Genomic DNA, 10,202 nt, shown 5'->3' with positions numbered 1-10,202 from the left:
TTTGTATTTAATTTTTGACAGTTTGATTAATATGTGTCTTGGCGTATTTCTCCTTGTATTTATCCTGTATGGGACTCTCTGTGCTTCCTGGACTTGATTAACTATTTCCTTTCCCATATTAGGGAAGTTTTCAACTATAATCTCTTCAAATATTTTCTCAGTCCCTTTCTTTTTCTCTTCTTCTTCTGGAACCCCTATAATTCAAATGTTGGCATGTTTAATGTTGTCCCAGAGGTCTCTGAGACTGTCCTCAGTTCTTTTCATTCTTTTTTCTTTATTCTGCTCTGCAGTAGTTATTGCCACTATTTTATCTTCCAGGTCACTTATCCGTTCTTCTGCCTCAGTTATTCTGCTATTGATCCCATCTAGAGTATTTTTCATTTCATTTATTGTGTTGTTCATCATTGTTTGTTTCATCTTTAGTTCTTCTAGGTCCTTGTTAAATGTTTCTTGCATTTTGTCTATTCTATTTCCAAGATTTTGGATCATCTTTACTATCATTATTCTGAATTCTTTTTCAGGTAGACTGCCTATTTCCTCTTCATTTGTTAGGTCTGGTGGGTTTTTATCTTGCTTCTTCATCTGCTGTGTGTTTTTCTGTCTTCTCATTTTGCCTATCTTACTGTGTTTGGGCTCTCCTTTTTGCAGGCTGCAGGTTTGTAGTTCCCGTTGTTTTTGGTGTCTGTCCCCAGTGGCTAAGGTTGGTTCAGTGGGTTGTGTAGGCTTCCTGGTGGAGGGGACTAGTGCCTGTGTTCTGGTGGTTGAGGCTGGATCTTGTCTCTCTGGTGGGCAGGTCCACGTCTGGTGGTGTGATTTGGGGTGTCTGTGGACTTATTATGATTTTAGGCAGACTCTCTGCTAATGGGTGGGGTTGTGTTTCTGTCTTGCTAGTTGTTTGGCATAGGGTGTCCAGCACTGTAGCTTGCTGGTCGTTGAGTGAAGCTGGGTGCTCGTGTTGAGATGGAGATCTCTGGGAGATTTTTGCCGTTTGATATTATGTGGAGCTGGGAAGTCTCTTGGTGACCAGTGTCCTGAAGTTGGCTCTCCCACCTCAGAGGCACAGCAGTGACTCCTGGCTGCAGCACCAAGAGCCTTTCATCCACATGGCTCAGAATAAAAGGGAGAAAATGTAGAGAGAAAGAATTAGTAGAAGTAGGAAGAAAGAAAGAAAGAAAGAAAGGAAGGAAGAAAGAAAGAAAGGAAGGAAGGAGGAAAGAAAGAAAGAAGAAAAGAAGGAAAGAAAGGAGGGAAGGAGGGAGGGAGGGAGGGACGGTGGGAGGAATGAAGGAAGGAAGGAGGGAAGGAAGGAAAAAAAGAAAGAAGATAAAGTAAAATAAAATAAAATATAATAAAGTTATTAAATTAAAAAATAATTATTAAGAAAAAAATTTTAAAAAAACAGACGGATAGAACCTTAGGACAAATGGTGGAAGCAAAGCTAAACAGACAAAATCTCACACAGAAGCATACATATACACACAAAAAGAGGAAAAGGGGAAAAAATCATAAATCTTGCTCTCAAAGTCCACGTCCTCAATTTGGGATGATTCGTTGTCTATTCATGTATTTCACAGATGCAGGTACATCAAATTGATTGTGGAGCTTTAATCCGCTGCTTCTGAGGCTGCTGGGAGAGATTTCCCTTTTTCTTCTTTGTTCTCACAGCTACCAGGGGCTTAGCTTTGGATTTGGCCCCGCCTCTGCGTGTAGGTCGTAGGAGGGCGTGTGTTCTTCGCTCAGACAGGACGGGGTTAAAGGAGCTGCTGATTTGGGGGCTCTGGCTCACTCAGGCCGTGGGGGAGGGAGGGGCACGGCGTGCCGGGCGAGCCTGCTGCGGCAGAGGCCGCCGTGACGTTGCAGCAGCCTGAGGCGCGCCGTGCGTTCTCCCTAGTAAGTTGTCCCTGGATCCCGGGAACCTGGCCGTGGCGGGCTGCATAGGCTCCCAGGAGCGGAGGTGTGGAGAGTGACCTGTGCTCGCACACAGGCTTCTTGGTGGCGGCAGCAGCAGCCTTAGCGTCTCATGTCCGTCTCTGGGGTTCGCGCTTTTAGCTGCGGCTCGCGGCCGTCTCTGGAGCTCCTTTAAGCAGCGCTCTTAATCCCCTGTCCTCGCGCACCAGGAAACAAAGAGGGAAGAAAAAGTCTCCTGCCTCTTCGGCAGCTCCAGACTTTTTCCTGGACTCCCTCCCGGCCAGCCGTGGCGCACTAGCCCCCTTCAGGCTGTGGTCACGCCACCAACCCCAGTCCTCTCCCTGCGCTCCGACCGAAGCCTGAGCGTCAGCTCCCAGCCGCGCCCGCCCTGGCGGGTGAGCAGACAAGCCTCTCGGGCTGGTGACTGCCGGTAGGCGCCGATCCTCTGTGCGGGAATCTCTCCGCTTTGCCCCCTGCACCCCTGTTGCTGTGCTCTCCTCCGCGGCTCCGAAGCTTCCTCCCTCCGCCACCCGCAGTCTCCACCCACGAAGGGGCTTCCTAGTGTGTGGAAACATTTCCTCCTTCACAGCTCCCTCCCACTGGTGCAGGTCCCATCCCTATTCTTTTGTCTCTGTTTTTTCTTTTTTTCTTTTGCCCTACCCAGGTACGTGGGGAGTTTCTTGCCTTTGGGGAGGTCTGAGGTCTTCTGCCAGCGTTCAGTAGGTGTTCTGTAGGAGTTGTTCCATGTGTAGATGTATTTCTGGTGTATCTGTGGGGAGGAAGGTGATCTCCGAGTCTTACTCTTCCGCCATCTCGGGTCTGATTATTGTGTGGGCTGCTGCCCCTGTGTCTGCTGTTGAGCCCGAAGTCGCTGTAGGTCAGCAGGACCAGCTGTGTGGAAGAAGAAGGTCTAGCGGTGGAGTGTTACCTAGTGCCATCTAAGTGGGGATCAGATCAGTGACCCGAGTGCAAGCTTCCACACTGCCGGGCACCCTGAACTAACCTTCGGAGCTTCAAAAATCTGACTGCTGGTTCACATCTGCCTCCCACAACATGTCTCTAGTGGCCAGTGCTAACCTGGAACCACGCGGGGAAGGGAATGTGGTTGCAGCTTAGCTAAGTTGATGTGGGACAAAGCCACTACAGGAAGTATGAGGGAGGGGGTACTGAAGTGGAAAGAGCTGCTGTTTTGAACTAACTGAACCTTAAGCATTTTACTTTTGCAAGTATCAACATATGGCCGTGTAAAAACATTGTTAGGATCTTTCCTTAAGCTTTATTAGCTTCACAATAAACCCATCCTGTTACACGTTTGTAAGTACGTGGTCCTAAGTGCTCTGGAGAAAAGTGAAGCAGAGGAGGCAGGTAGGGAGTAGGAGTGAGTGGGCAGGAGCTTTGGGTTTGCTCAGAGAAGGTCTCGCTGACCAGGTTGAGCAGAAGTCTGCAGGAGGGGGGACTTCCCTGGTGGTTCAGCAGGTAAGACTCCAAGCTCCCAGTGCAGGGGGCCTGGGTTCCATCCCTGGTCAGGGAACTAGATCCTGCATGCGTGCCGTAAGTAAGAGTTTGCATGGCACAACTAAGACCCAGTGCAGCTACAAATAAATAAATAACAAATAAATATTTTAAAAAATAAAGTAAGCTCTATCCTTAGTCTTTAAAAAAAAAAGAAAAAGAAAAAAGAAATAAAGAAAATCTGCAGGAGGGGAGGGAGGGAGCCACATGGCGATCTGGGACACAATGTCCAGGCCCGGGAACTACCACGGAGTCCCTGAGGCCAGAAAGGTGGAGGTGATGGCTTTGTCGTAGCAGAGCAGCTGAGCCGTGGCAGAGGCTGGGAAATGAGGTCTGAGAGATGAGTGGGGGCGGCTACTGGTCCGCCTGGTGAGCAATTAGCCTGTCACTCCTAGAGAGGAGGATCCACATGACGGCCCTTGGAGTTTTGAAGGCACTCCAGGTGTTTGTGTTAGGACAGACCCAACACGGGGTCCCACACAGTAATCCTGGCCCACACCCTCTGCTCCCAGCACCGGTGACGTTTTCTCAACATCCCCTTTCCCACTTGCTTTTTTTTTAAAAAAATTATTTATTTATTTTTGGCTGCGTTGGGTCCTCATTGCTGCGCGCGGGCTTTCTCTAGTTGCGGCGAGCGGGGGCTACTCTTCCTTGCGATGCATGGCCTTCTCATTGCGGTGGCTTCTCCCATTGCTGAGCACGGGCTCTAGGCACGCGGGCTTCAGTAGTTGTGGCTCGCGGGCTCTAGAGCACAGGCTCAGTAGCGGTGGTGCACGGGCTTAGTTGCTCCGCGGCATGTGGGATCTTCCCAGACCAGGGCTCCAACCCGTGTTCCCTGCATTGGCAGGAGGATTCTTAACCACTGCACCACCAGGGAAGTCCCTTCCCACTTGCTTTGCTTTTGCTGTTTTTATCCCTATCCACCTGGATTCCTTTTCTCATTGAGACGAAATTTGATGTCAGAATTTGATTTCAGTTTTATTTTTCAAATTTGATATCATAATTTTAAATTTGCAGGATTGCCTCCTGAACCTCCCAAGAGATGACAGAGGGATTGCTTATGCAATTCAAAGGTGTTTTTTAAAAATAAATTTATTGATTGATTTATTTTTGGCTACATTGGGTCTTCGTTGCTGTGCGCGGGCTTTCTCTAGTTGCAGCAAGCAGGGGCTACTCTTCGTTGCAGTGCGCAGGCTTCTCATTGCGGTGGCTTCTCTTGTTGCAGAGCACAGGCTATAGGCACATGGGCTTCAGTAGTTGTGGTACGCAGGCTCAGTAGTTGTGGCTCGGGGGCTCTAGTGCACAGGCTTAGTAGTTGTGGCACACAGGCTTAGCTGCTCCGCGGCCTGGGAGATCTTCCCGGCCCAGCGTTCGAACCCGTGTCCCTGAATTGTCAGGCGGATTCTTAACCACTGCGCCACCAGTGAAGTCCCTCAAAGGTGTTTTTGAAAAGCTACAGTCGGGGAATTCCCTGGTGGTCCAGTGGTTAGGACTCTGAGCTTTCACTGCAGAAAAGGGACAATTGGCTCTCCCTATCAGGGGCTGGACCAGTGCTTTCATCCCTCTGAGAGTGAGTGTCTCCTTAACATTTTGTGCCCTAAGTGCCTCACTCACCTCATCTTAGTCCCAACCCTGCACGTCCCCCAAAATGACATTACAAGGGGAAAATTAGTAACTAGACAGTGGAGGAAATGGGCAGACACCAAGTGATCAAAGTTAACCTCACCAGTGATGGAACAAGCTGACTTCGTGAGCCTCCTTATGTGGTACCCTGAGGGGGACACAGGATCTCTTACTTGGTGTCCCCACCTAAAACCACGAAACTCAGAGAGTTCCCTGGTTGCCTAGTGGTTAGTATCCTGGACTTTCACTACCATGGCCTGGGTTCAACCCCTGGTTGGGGAGCTGAGATCCTGCAAGCCTCACAGCGTGGCCAAAAACAAAAACATGGAACTCAATTTAATCATGAGAAAACGGGACACAAACCCAGACTGAGGGATCTTCCATAACACAAGTGGCCTGTATTCTTCACAGCTGTCAATGTCAAGAAAAGCAAAGAAGGCCATGGAACTATTTCAGATGAAAGGAGACAAGAGAGACATGACAACTAAAGGCCATGTGTAATACTCTTGGATTGGGTCTTGGACCGGAAAAGAGTGCTAGAAAGGACATTATTGAGACAGTGGGAAAAATGTGATTATTAAATTCCCTGATTCTTGTGATTGATCTGTGGTTTTGTAAGAGAATGTTTTCATTCTCTGGAAATACACTCTGAAGTATTTAGTGGGTAAAGGAACATGATAAATTTACTCTTATAAGCGTAAAAGCTATCCATCTATATCTATCTATTATCTATCTATTCATCAAATGATAAAGCAAATGTGGTAAAATGTTAACAGTTGATGAAATGGCATGAAGGGGATATATGGCATGTCTTTGTACTGTTTTTGTAACTTTTAGGTAAGATGGAAATTATTTCACAATAAAAGCTTTTTTTTTTCATCTTAGGGTTCACTTTAATGAAGTGAATAGTGTTGCACATTCTATGGGTTTGGACAAAAGTATAATGACATATATTCATCATTATAATGTCATACAAAGCATTTTCACTACTCATAAAAACTGTACTCTGTGTTTTCATCTCCCCTCTCCCCCCAAACTCCTGGCAACCATTGATCTTTTTATTGTCTCCATAGTTTTGCTTTTCCAGAATGGCATATAGTTGGAATCTATTTTTCTTTTTTTTCCTTGAAGAGAGAGGTTCAAAGCCTTTATGTCTGTAAGACCACTCATGGCCCACACATGCGTGGACCGGACAGGCTCTAGGTGGCAAACTCCGCCACTAAATACTGTAGCTTTTCTTCCAAAGTTGAGCCCTGTCCCACTGGTACAGGGGGACGTGTTGGGTATTTGTTCATAGGAAGGCCACAAGTTTTGTGCCCCTTGTCACAATGAACCCAGATTCCTGTTGGGTGTGCTGTAAACAGAGGAGCCATTTCTTCAGGCCCCCTGCTCTGAGCACATCCCAAAAACTTTTTTAAAAAGGCAGCTACAGCCATAGAAAGAATGAAATTTGCCCTTTGCAGCAACATGGATGTACATACAGATTATAATACTGAGTGAAGTAAGTCAAAATGAGAAAGACAATATTATATGAAGTAACTTATATGTGGAATCTAAAAAAATACTAATGAATCTATATACAAAACAGAAAACAGACCCATAGACATAAAAAACAAACTTATGGTTATCAAAGAGGAAAGGGGGAAGGGGAGGGATAAACTAGGAGTTTGGGATTAGCAGACACATACTACTATCTATAAAATAGATAAACAACAAGGTACTACTGTATAGCACAGGGAACTACATTCAGTATCCTGTAATAACCTATAATGGAAAATAATCTGAAAAAATATTTATGTATAATTGAATCACTTTGCTGTATACCTGAAACTAACACAATGTTGTAAATCAGCTATACTTCAATTTTTAAGAAAGGCAGCTACAATTCTAGACTTCTAGATGGAGTCTAGAATGGAGATTGGGATCATTCTTTATAGCAGGCATCTCCTTTGCTTCCAAAATAAACATGAGGGTTATCAAATAGTCATCTTTCTGCAACAACAGGGGGGAGGATAAATCATTAACTTTTTCATGGCTTTGAACTTGCAGTTCCCATCTGCATCTTAAGTTCACTAGTTCTGTTAAACTGGGCAATTAATAAGGTACAAATAGTTATGAGTTCAAATGGCTAACCTGTTTATCTTTAATTGCTTGAATGGACAGAAATGCACAAGGAAAAATGATGTGACGTAAGAATAGCATGGTATTAAAAAGTGAGGTGCCTCGATATACAGACATGTATTTTATGGGTTTTTTTTATAGCACTGCATAGAATTTGGCGTAGGACTTTGGATACAGAAGTCATTTGGCAATTCTCAACCTCGGCTGCACAGAGGAATCATCTGGGGAATTTTTTTTAAATGCTGATGCTTGGGTCTCTCCCTCCAAATTTGGATTTAATTGGACTGTGGTGCAGCCTGAGAGCTTTAAAAGCACCTCAGGTTATTCTAATGTGTGACCAAGGAGAAGAACTGATCTAGAGTCCTTCTCTGTTTTTAGATAATCATAGTAACATCTTAAGAGAAGCCACAGAGCAGAGGTGACTCAGCTTGGGAAGGTGGCAACCTAGGAAGGCAACATGATCAGTAGAAGTCATCTCACCCATAGAATTTTCCTTTCATGCCACTTAATATTTTTATATTGAATTATAGTTATTTATATTCATATTTTCTTCCTTGTTAGACTGCAGACTCGGGAAGCACAGGATTTTTTACAAAACATGTTTATTGGAGTATAATTGCTTTACGATGGTGTGTTAGTTTCTGCTTTATAACAAAGTGAATCAGCTACACATATACATATATCCCCATATCTCTTCCCTCTTGCGTCTCCCTCCCTCCCACCCTCCCTATCCCACCCTCTACTTGGTCACAAAGCACAGAGCTGATCTCCGTAAGCTATGCGACTGCTTCCCACTAGCTATCTACATATTTTACATTTGGTAGTGTATATATGTCCATGCCACTCTCTCACTTTGTCCCAGGTTACCCTTCCCCCTCCCCGTGTCCTCAAGTCCATTCTCTAGTAGGTCTGCGTCTTTGTTCACGTCTTGCCCCTAGGTTCTTCATGACCATTTTTTTTTATATTCCATATATATGTGTTAGCATATGGTATTTGTTTTTCTCTTTCTGATTTACTTCACTCTGTATGACAGACTCTAGGTCCATCCACCTCACTATAAATAACACAATTTCGTTTCTTTTTATGGCTGGGTAATATTTTATTATATATATGTACCACATCTTCTTTATCCATTCATCTGTCAGTGGACACTTAGGTTGCTTCCATGACCTGGCTATTGTAAATAGAGCTGCAATGAACATTTTGGTACATGACTCTTTTTGAATTATGGTTTTCTCAGGGTATATGCCCAGTAGTGGGATTGCTGGGTCGTATGGTAGTCCTATTTCTAGTTTTTTAAGGAACCTCCGTACTGTTCTCCATAGTGGCTGTATCAATTTACAGTCCCACCAACAGTGCAAGAGGGTTCCCTTTTCTCCACACCCTCTCTAGCATTTATTGTTTGTAGATTTTTTGATGATGGCCATTATGACCGGGGTGAGATGATATCTCATTATAGTTTTGATTTGCATTTCTCTAATGATTAATGACGTTGAGCATCCTTTCATGTGTTTGTTCGCAATCTGTATATCTTCTTTGGAGAAATGTCTATTTAGGTCTTCTGCTCATTTTTGGATTGGGTTATTTGTTTTTTAGATATTGAGCTGAATGAGCTGCTTGTAAATTTTGGAGATTAATCCTGTGTCAGTGGTTTCATTTGCAAATATTTTCTCCCATTCTGAGGGTTGTCTTTTCATCTTGTTTATGGTTTCCTTGGCTGTGCAAAAGCTTTTAAGTTTCATTAGGTCCTATTTTTTTTTTTTTATTTCCATTGCTCTAGGGGGTGGGTCAAAGAGGATCTTGCTGTGATTAATGTTATAGAGTGTTCTGCCTATGTTTTCCTCTAAGAGTTTGGTAGTGTCTGGCCTTACATTTAGGTCTTTAATCCATTTTGAGTTTATTTTTGTGGATGGTGTTAGGAAGTGTTCTAATTTCATTCTTTTACATGTAGCTGTCCAGTTTTCCCAGCACCACTTATCGAAGAGGCTGTATTTTCTCCATTGTATATTCTTTCCTCCTTTATCAAAGACAAGGTGACCATATGTGCATGGGTTTATCTCTGGGCTTTCTATCCTGTTTCATTGATCTATGTTTCTGTTTTTGTGCCAGTACCATACTGTCTTGATTACTGTAGCTTTGTAGTATAGTCTGATGTCAGGGAGCCTGATTCCTCCAGCTCCGTTTTTCGTTCTCAAGATTGCTTTGGCTATTCGGGGTCTTTATGTTTCCATACAAATTGTGAAATTTTTTGTTCTAGTTCTGTGAAAAATACCAGTGGTAGCTTGATAGGGATTGCATTGAATCTGTAGATTGGGTAGTAGAGTCATTTTCACAGTGTTGATTCTTCCAATCCAAGAACATGGTATATCTCTCCATTGATTTGTATCATCTTTCTTTCATCAGTGTCTTATAATTTTCTGCATACAGGTCTTTTGTCTCCTTAGGTAGGTTTATTCCTAGGTATTTTATTCTTTTTGTTGCAATGGTAAATGGGAATGTTTTCTTAATTACACTTTCAGATTTTTCATCATTAGTGTATAGGAATGCCAGAGATTTCTGTGCATTAATTTTCTATCCTGCTACTTTATCAAATTCATTGATTAGCTCTAGTAGTTTTCTGGTAGCATCTTTAGGATTCTCTATGTATAGTATCATGTCATCTGCAAACAGTGACAGCTTTACTTCCCCTTTTCCGATTTGGATTCCTTTTATTTCTTTTTTTTCTCTGATTGCTATGGCTAAAACTTCCAAAACTATGTTGAATAATAGTGGTGAGAGTGGGCAACCTTGTCTTGTTCCTGATCTTAGTGGAAATGGTTTCAGTTTTTCACCATTGAGAACGATGTTGGCTGTGGGTTTGTCATATATGGCCTTTATTATGTTGAGGTAAGTTCCCTCTATGCCTACTTTCTAGAGGGTTTTTTTTTTTTTTTTTTTTTTTGCAGTACACGGGCCTCTCACCACTGTGGCCCCTTCCACCGCAGAGCACAGGCTCTGGACGCGCAGGCTCAGCGGCCATGGCTCACAGGCCCAGCCAC

The 10,202-nt window shown here is 43.9% G+C and overlaps 1 non-coding gene across 1 annotated transcript; it reads right to left on the bottom strand.

The window, feature by feature from the left end:
* Positions 1-6,317: 6,317 nt before the first annotated feature.
* On the bottom strand, positions 6,318-6,447 carry LOC132514171 (small nucleolar RNA SNORA11). Its single transcript, XR_009538662.1, has one exon. It is a non-coding gene; the product is annotated as a small nucleolar RNA SNORA11 (small nucleolar RNA).
* Between the last annotated feature and the right edge of the window lie 3,755 nt (positions 6,448-10,202).

The sequence above is a fragment of the Lagenorhynchus albirostris genome, chromosome X (genome assembly GCF_949774975.1).
Source record: "Lagenorhynchus albirostris chromosome X, mLagAlb1.1, whole genome shotgun sequence".
Taxonomy (NCBI): Eukaryota; Metazoa; Chordata; class Mammalia; order Artiodactyla; family Delphinidae; genus Lagenorhynchus; species Lagenorhynchus albirostris.
This window is presented reverse-complemented; position numbering and strand designations above follow the sequence as displayed.